Here is a 10180-nt window from a genome sequence, read left to right on the forward strand (position 1 = left end):
ACTTGTTACAAACTTTCTTTTAAATTTCCCATGTTTCAAGTATTACTATATAATTCGTTTATAGGAGTAGGATGGCTACAACTTTTAATATTCTACATATTTCATTTTTCACCTTTCTATAGTAAAACACTCAAAATTTTCAATATGATTTTCCTTATTTTTTTCTTATAGAAGAAAAATGAATGGTTTTTATGTTTGGAAATGATGTGAAAACCATATAAAGTTGATTCTCCAAAAGGTGGGGTTTGTCTCTTCTGGAAAATCAAAGGTGGGCTTTGTTTCTTTTGGAAAATCTCTTTTTTCGTTTTTAGTTTAATATTCATTTTAGTTTGATTTCTTTTGTTTGTGATAGATGGGAAAGCAATATTCATTATATCATGGTGCCTTTAACCGTAATATTTTACCTTTTTTTTCTTGCAGATTTGCCAACCATTATACCCTAAACATGTATAGCTTCTTTTTCTTTTTATATTTTGTTTCTTCTTTATAAAACTCAAAAATCAACTCTAAATATTTTATTTACTGTTAGAAGGAAAGTTTCGATGCATGTTTTTATTTTAGGGAAAACTACCTATTATCAATTTGTGGCTGGGATGTTAGAAGGAAGTGATAGATTTGCAGCCGAGGTATTAGAAGGAAGTGATAGATTTTCTAGAATCACTTGAAAGCATATAATTCAATTCCTTTGCACTGTGCAGTAAGCTCTCCTTTAAGCCTAATTCTTGCATTCAAATTACCAAAAACATACAACTATCTATGTTATGATTGAACTATTATGTTTTACATGTACAATTGAAATGTTTTTTTTGTTTGATTTGGTGTTAGTTTTTTCACAATAAGGATTCGCTTTATAGGGATATGATAATAAACACCTAGAGAAGTCTGTATCTCCTCTTATACCATCACCACGACTAAAAACAAACCATGTGGTCGTTTATTATTCTTCTATTGTCTCCTTTGATGTCTTCTAATTTTGATTGATTCCTTTAATGGGTTACGGTTTCGATTATTCTTTACGAGGCGATGATGTATGTGATTTTTGATTATGTTCATCGGTTCCGACTTTTATTCTTCTATACTGACTTGGACACAGTTTCATTTAGAAAAACATGGCATATTTCTTATTATATAATTTTTTTCCTTTCCGTTTTTATATATAGGGAACAGTTGGAGTTGCAATTGTTGGTCCTCTTGGACCTGTCACACCTCAAAGAAAACCAATGATCAACTTCGCAAAGCAAAAGATTGTTGTTGCTGATGCTATAAGGTTCTGCAATCTTCTACATAGAACTTCACATTCAAAACATTATTTTATGTATTAAATAATTATTTAAATACTGATACGAATAAACGAAGAGCGCACACACACAAAATTGCATTTTTTTATAAGGAAAGTAAAATAAAAAAAATGTTAACTGAGTTTTATGTTGGTTTTCCAGATTGGATCAACAGAATGAGTTGAAGAAAAAGAAGATATGTTTGCTTCAAAAGTTGTTGCTTACTTAAATATTGATATTGCGGTTTCCGGAGCAGGGATTAATATGATATAACTTATAAGAGCTAATTATGTTGTTCTTTATATAGTGCGCTCATACAAACTACATATTAATGGAAGATTATTTGATCGTGGTTATTACTCAGTTGAAATAGTGACTGTAAGTGTTACACCAACACTTTTTTGTAAACTTATGAGGGCATTTATGTAATTTCATCTATTTATGTGATGCCAAACTGTTCGATATCATAAACAAAATAATTTATCATTTATAATTTATTGCAGGATATATATCCCCTGAGTGTTTCTTTATTGGTGTTTGTTGTGGTGTCTTGATTACACTTCCGGTTCAGGTTATATAAATTGTATTTAATCACATAGTTGATCGACTGTTCATTGGAGTCCACATAATAATTTCTTTGTATGGAGTTCCAATTCACCAAAAGATACAATGGAATGCGTGCTGTATTCCAGGTGCTCCATATGGTACGTATGGTAATATATTTTATACAAATTAGTTTTTTTTTTCTATAAAATTTATCATATTTATATACTTTCCATCGCCATGCAACATAATTTGTGGGAATATAATATAATAAAAATAAGATTATAGTTTATTTTTTTAATTTGTTGTTAATAAGTTTATGATGTTTTCTTTCACAGGCTTTTCACGAAAGTTAGAGGCTCACAAGGGTTAACATATACATGATGTGGATCAAAGAACTTGGGTTAGAAAATGTGACAAACCATGGCTCATTAAATGATTAAGCATTAATTTTAATCTTTGAAATTTATTTATAACCTGATGCATATATTAATAATGTACTTGAAGTCGGTGTTGAAAATATTCTAAAGGTTACACCTCAAGAGTATAACCGACTATCTCCTCCTGTAATGACATCCAGTAAGCCCACTTATTAACCGATTAGATGAAGGAAATTTTATATATTTATATACCACAATGCCCATAAATACCGATTTTATTTGTTAAAAAGTTGTAATTTAGGCATTTACCAATTTACCCCTATATAAAGTTTTATAATATATGTGATCAAATTGCCACTACAAACATTATTTTAAAATATGACTCTACATACATTTTGACCATAATGTAGTTTGCTTTGTTAATTTTAGAGATTTTTTGAGTTTTTGACCAAAATACCCCTACATATAGTTTTTAAATTTACCCCTACATATAGTTTTTAATTTTGCCCCTACATACAAATTGACTATAATGCAATTTCTTGGGTTAAAAATTAGAGAACTTAAAAGTATGGCTAAATTGCCCCACACTGTAGTTTTATTTGGTTACATGATTAATAATTATAATAGGTATGACCAGTATTGTAAAACTCACCGAGTTGACCGATTACTCCTCCTATTACTCGCTACTCGGCCCCTAACCGAGGTGAGTTAAAGAATCTTGAGTACTCCCCAATCGGCCCCTTACTGAACTGAGCAGTGTTGTCAAACTCAGTCAACTCGATGATTAATATGTATAATATTCTTAACGATTTGTTATTTAACACACACACATGTGATTATTACTACATATATATCTTAAATTTTCAGCAATTATTCACGCAGTGAGACCATTATGTGTTTTTCAGTTTTTGTATATTCACATGTATCTAATTTTGTTATATATTTTAATCAACTTCAGATTTTAACTTATAATTTTGACATATATAAGTTCCCTAAAAATATTTCTACATGAATTACCAAATCCGAGTACTCCCCGAGGACTCCTGAGTACTCGCTACTCAGTAGTTGGCCGAACAGGTACCGAGTAACAGGTTCTACAACCATGGGTATGACACTATGACCCAAATGCCGATATTAACTTTTTTTCCTAATGATTGCTAATAACATTTTTGATCAAAATCACATACATACATTTGTTTTCGTTAAAAGTTGAGTGATCCAACCAGGATTTGACGAAAATTGCCCTACATATGCTATTTAGTTATACCCCTACGTACATTTTGACCATAATGCAATTTCTTGTGTAAAAATGTAGAAAATTTGTAATTTTTTGACAAAATTGACATAATCAGTATTTTTTTCGTTATATATATATATATATATATATATATATATATATATATATATATATATATATATATATATATATATATATATAATTTTAATAAGTATGACCCTATATACAATGTGTCAATAATACAATTTATTTGATTAAAATGCACGTCATGTCACACCTTTGTCTACATTCTACCCCTAAATCTAAGAATAGAAAATGGGCTACATGCAAAAAACAGTGCTCTACTTTTTTTTCTCATTATAACATTGTACTTTTTGTTTTTCTTATTATTTAATTCTTTACCAAAACACAAACTACATTTCTATTTGTTGCGTTTTTTTTTTTTTTTTTAATATTTAGATCGTAAATACACTAAATAGCAATGCACTTCTCATTTAAACGTTTTTGTTTATGTTTTTTTATTCAACTTCTTATTATTATTTTTTACTAAAAACCATATTACATTTCCATTGGGTTCATGTGAAGCACAAAGAAAGATTGTCGGGCAAATCTATACACGTGTAACCAAATCATGAAGAGTTGAACCGAATTCATCCAAATGCGCTTCATTCGGCTAATGGAATGTGGGTTTTTTTTGTAGGTGGTGGATTTTGACATATTTTAAAACAAAATACTAAAATAACATTATAGCATACTACTTTCGTCACCCGCCAAACATCAAAAAAAATATCCGACCCGTGTGTGTTCCGTAAATTTGTTTGTTCCGAACCCCACAGAGCGGGGTTTCCCACCTAGTCTATAAATCAAATTCACGGCAAAATGCAGTCTATTCACAACTTACTATTGTCAATTACCGTTTAAAACATAAAATTTAGAGGTTAGTATAATAAATTAACAATTTAATAAATATAAATGTTTTATTTTTAACTTAAAACATACATTTATACATTCTGGAGGATAATGCTTCTGTCAAGGTTTAATTTACACTATATTCACAGTTTAAATTTTATATAATTTATTTAAAATTAGAGAAAATCATATATGTGTATAATGATTCTTTCTTCACATATTTTAGAAGCAAACACAAAATTCTTAAAAAATCACAGCTTAAACCTGTAAATTCACAGTTTAAGACACAAAATTCATAACTTGATACAATAAATTTACAGTTTAATGCACAAAAATTATTTATTCACAACCCTTAAAACTCACATTTATATGTTCATATCTGGAGGAATTTTTGTGTATTAAATTGTAAATTTTATTATATTAAGATGTGAATAAAATTTACAACTTAATACACAAAATTCGTAGTTTAATACAATACATTCACAACTCATTGATAAGTATAATTTCATATTTCAGTGTATAAATATAGCTCATTCAGAGTTTAATACATAAATAAATTATCGTATATTTCAGAGGCAAACATAAAATCAAAACATATGCATGAATCATAAAAAATAATAACTTATCTGAAATCAATGAAGAATATGAAAACGAGTGAGAAATATAACATATTATTACTTTACCACCACCACTAGTATCAACACTGCCAACTACCATACACTGTCATCAACCATATCAACCACCAACCATCGGTGCCAAAACCATCAACATCATTCCCTTAAAAATCATATTTGAATAAAAAAAAATTAGAATTCACAATTGAATTCATCATTTCAGAAACTAATTCACAACATAATATGATATTTCAACGTTTAATTTACACGATAGTCACAGTTTAAAATTTACATATTTTTATTCAAAATTAAAGAAAGTCATATGTGTATAATGTTTCATTCATCTCATATCATATTCATAAAAAGTCACAGATTAATACAATTAATTTATAGCATTGTACAATCAATTCACAGTTTAATATACAAACAGGTGTGAAACCCGTATGCTAAACGATGTTTTTTCTAAAAGGCTTAATATAAAGTTGTAAGTTTACGTAATATATTCACATAAATACAAAGGATCTAATGAATAAAATATGTATTTCAATATATATATATATATATATATATATATATATATATATATATATATATATATATATATATATATATATATATATATTGAAATACATATTTACACCCACTCTCCTAAGGATATCTACACATCATATTCAGTTATTCAGTCATTTTCCTACCTAAAACAACTAAGTGATCACCCATATCAAAACACAAGTCAAAAGATGATGAACTTTCTATATGAATTTTGGTTACTTAGACATTATTAGCATGTTTTGCACCAAACCTGTAGCTTTTAAATAATAATAAAAAACTAAAAAAATTGTTATTTTTGAAATATGTAAAATTTATTATTTTTATTTTAAAGAAAGAACTCGTAATCCAAAAGCTAATACGACTATTAGGGGCAAATTAACAAAATTAACATTAACAAAATTAAGCAATAGTCGAAACATCATAATTCACAGCTTAATGCATATGTTCATCAAACACCATTTGATACTGGTGTTGACAACTTAATGCATATTGTTCCAGATACAATCATAAACACATAAATTTGAAGAAAGTACAATCAATTCATAAAAATCAAAAACATCGACACAATTCCATAGCAAAAAGCTATTATTTTGCTAAAGCCATACCCTGATATAAAAAAACTACTGGTACAACAAAATCATAATTATGTGTTCAAAATATGCATTAAAACACAAACACTTCAATCACAAAAGCAAATATGAAGTTATATTACCTCAATTTGAGTTAAACTCCACTGGATGTATAGAATGTTGGTCATAAATAACATAATTTCATATCAAGAGAAGGTGAAAGGACGAGAGCACGTGCATCGAAGAAGACAATGAGATAAGCATCGATCTGAGCATATGTTGTCATAGATGAAAGGCCTTTTGTGGTCGGAGATGAACAAGGTACCTGGATACAGTCGGAGACTAACTAATCTGGAGAAACATGATGTAGATCTGGAGGTACCGGAAGCAGATCTAGAGGAACTGGAAGCAGATCTGGAAGCAAATCTAGATATAAGCGGTGGATCATTGCTAGAGAAAAGTGGTCTTTGATGTTAGATCACCAAAGAAAACATAGAACGACGTGTTTTATGGTGTTTTGGCGAGGTCGGATGTCGGGGTTCGGAGCCAAACATATATTAAAGGTTGCAGGTCAGAGAAGAACACAAATCTAAAGGTGTAGAGGTAGAAATATGTGGTGATACTTGCATTTGACAGTGAGAGTGTTAGTAGGCATCGACTATTACAATTTTGGATTATTTGGCGTCGTTTGCGAAATCTATTCACATAGATCTAGCCTTGCCGGTAAGAAGAAGTCGAGGTGGTGGAGAAGATATGATGTGGTGATTTGTGGCAGATCTAGACCTGAAACGTGTTAAACACATATATGTAATGTAGATCGGTTGCTGTTTCACCAAAAATCGAAGAGAATGAGATGGTGGCGATCATCGACGGTGATGGCGGTATATGGTGGCGACAGTCTATGCCAGTAGTGGTGGTTGTATGTGATGATAGTGAATGGGTTTGTGTTTGAATTCTTGAAGGTGGGTGTGAGAGTTTGAATGTAAGAAAAATGATCAGATATTGTTTTCTAGTCTGAGGTTAGGATTGTGATGTTAAAATTATCAAAATGATCATTATGCTCTTATTGATTTTAGCCATTTATTAAATCTTAAAAAAAAAAAAAAAAAAAAAAAAAAAAAAAAAAAAGAAAAGAAAAAAACCAAAGATTTTAAATTGACAAGTATACGTTTAATTATAAGGTAAACATATTGGTTTTTAAAGTTCTTAATTTTTAGGGGTTCTCATTTGAATATATATATATATATATATATATATATATATATATATATATATATATATATATATATATATATATATATATATATATATCTTATTTTACACTTAAATCATATATTAAAATAAGAACAATTATTAGCATCCGTGTAAATCCGTGTAGATGATGTTGACGAAGCCCCATAGAAAAAGAATAACAAAGCTCCCGATTATATGAAAAATACAAAAGTAACCAATCCAAAAAATTCTTATCGCCAAAAACAAGCTTTAAGTTAAATAAAGTATAATATAAAAAGAAAACGGGAAGGGAAAAGAGATATTAGGAAACCGATATTTAGGATTATCGAGAAATCCGACAACCATATAATCATAAAATGACCCTCCAAGGTGCACTTGTACTTGCTCTATATTTTAAACCTTAAAGTTAAATATATATATATATATATATATATATATATATATATATATATATATATATATATATATATATATATATATATATATATATATATATATATATATATATATATATATATATATATATATATAGAGAGAGAGAGAGAGAGAGAGAGAGAGAGAAAATTACACAATTAACCATAATCATTAATTAATTATTAGTTGTGAGACCCGTATATTATACGGGTTAGAAAAAAACAAAAAATTAAATATGAAGTTTTAAACAAAAATTTATTTAGATTTGAAATTTAAAATTTAAAATTTGAATTTAAATGGAAACGCATTTAATTTTATATGACTTGTAATATTGTAATTTATTGGTTATTTTCAATTAAGGAAATTATTAATTGAGGTGTAAATATGAGGTGTTAATTAAAAAAATATTAAAAAAATGAAAAAAAGATTTATTCAAAAATACCAAAAAATGACATGTGTCCAAGTTAATGAGAGAGTGATATGTGGCAAAATTATTTTCATTTATTAGAGAGGATTAGTTTTTAACCAAAAATTAACATTTATCTTAAACTTGTGACATCTCCAAAATCTCGACCAGAAAAGACCGATTTTTCATTTATGTTTTTAAAATAATTTCAGAGTAAATCCTTTTGATTTGAAAGAGTTGCGGAATTTGTTCCCAAAACAAAACGTGATAAAATAATATTTACCATAGCATTTCATAAAAGAAATGTATTTTCATTATATAATCAAAACTCGGGATGTCATGTTCCGATACAGACCATAAAGCATAAACGATAACATTACAAGTCATTCAACAAATATATACATATACAGACTTGTAAACAAAACAACTTGATGATTCATCTATCTTATGTCCTTGCGCCACTTCCTGTAATACAAATAAAACTGAGTGAGTCAGGCTTGGGAGCTTGATGAGCATATAGGGTTTTCAACCCACAATAAATAATTATATTTAATTCCACCAACCAACAATAACCCAATTACCAATTCCCGTTATTCTCACTTTACATCCCTTAAATAACTAACACAAGGGACCTAGTCTTAGAATATTTCATCGGGGCGATAACACATGCTTCGGGGGTTCCTCAGCAATATAAGTCAAATAAGGCAACCATGAGGGGGATGGAGTACAGCGAATGAACACCCAAGTTCATTAACACCTACAGCTGGCGAGCCTGCTAGCGTTCCACAGGACTGTCTAGAAAAGTCTGTGGTCGTAATCTAAACTCCGCTAGATGACTGAATCAAAAACATCGAAACCTCTCATCTATTTATCACACAACTATCTACCCATGTTCTACCCGACATATTAGTAGATAAAAATATATATTTTTATACATAGTTTAAAACCTTTATAACATTCTCATTCAATACATATTCCAAACAACAGATGAGACATATACACATAACACGTATTTCATAGAAAATAAATCATATCTATGAGATAGAAGAAAGTGAATATACATTCACACATATAACACAAAATATACACATAACATGTATTTCGTATAAAATACTTCATAATTATGCGTTAGAAGAAAGTAACCACACACTCACTTGATCAGAAGATGATCGGACAAAACTACGACGTGTAGAAGTAGTATTCTTGGCAGATCTGGAAGATCTTCACAAAAATCGAACTCCTCGCGGGCAGAGCTTCGGCTCGGGAATCGCACTTCTCGGGATCTCGGGAGCGTAAAACTTCCTTCTTAACTTGGATATGAGATCCGGGGTGTTGGGATGGCTTCGGGGGTTCACACGTAGAGCTTCAGCACGAAAAAGAGAAGAATTGAGCAAATATGCCCGGAACCCTCGCATCCTATTTATAGGGGGCTGAGGCCTCGCCGTACGCTGGGCGTACAGCCTTACGTGGGGTGTAAGCCTCTGAAATCGTCATTGCATGCGTCATCCGAAGAACTCGAGTGCGAGGTGCGTCATGCTTCGCGGTACGCTGGGCGTACTTCGGATAAGTCCGGTGACTCTTCTTCAGATAATATCGGAATAAATAAATAAATTTAAATATTAATTATTTAATAAACTTTGAAAATTCATATTTTCTTCATACGAACTCCGTTTTCAACGTTCTTTATATTCACGCGTAGGTGAGACTACACTCTACAACTTTTGTTTGGACTCCGTTGGCTAATTTTGATTTTATTTTTATTAGTTATTTTTTGTAGGTCGGGACAGGAAAACTTCGTTATAAATTCATAACTTCTTCGTCCGACGTCCGTTCTCGCCTAACTTTTCATCGTTTCGCTACTAACAACGAGATCTTCGATTCTCGTTTAGATTGTTTCGGCTAAAAACCGCTCGATCTCAAATCGAGCTGCATACCGCTAAGTCGAAATTTAAGAAAATCATAACTTCCTCATACGAAGTTAGATTTGGACGTTTATATATATATATATATATATATATATATATATATATATATATATATATATAT

At 29.8% G+C, this 10180-nt stretch overlaps 1 long non-coding RNA gene across 1 annotated transcript; it reads left to right on the top strand.

Annotated features, from left to right (window-relative positions):
• The first annotated feature begins 505 nt into the window (after window positions 1-505).
• On the top strand, window positions 506-1685 carry LOC145048616 (uncharacterized). The gene is made up of 3 exons (XR_013682934.1): window positions 506-697; window positions 1161-1267; window positions 1440-1685. It is a non-coding gene; the product is annotated as an uncharacterized LOC145048616 (long non-coding RNA).
• Window positions 1686-10180: the final 8495 nt, after the last annotated feature.

Source organism: Lactuca saligna, chromosome 1 (genome assembly GCF_052625555.1).
Source record: "Lactuca saligna cultivar CGN05327 chromosome 1, ASM5262555v1, whole genome shotgun sequence".
Classification (NCBI taxonomy): domain Eukaryota; kingdom Viridiplantae; phylum Streptophyta; class Magnoliopsida; order Asterales; family Asteraceae; genus Lactuca; species Lactuca saligna.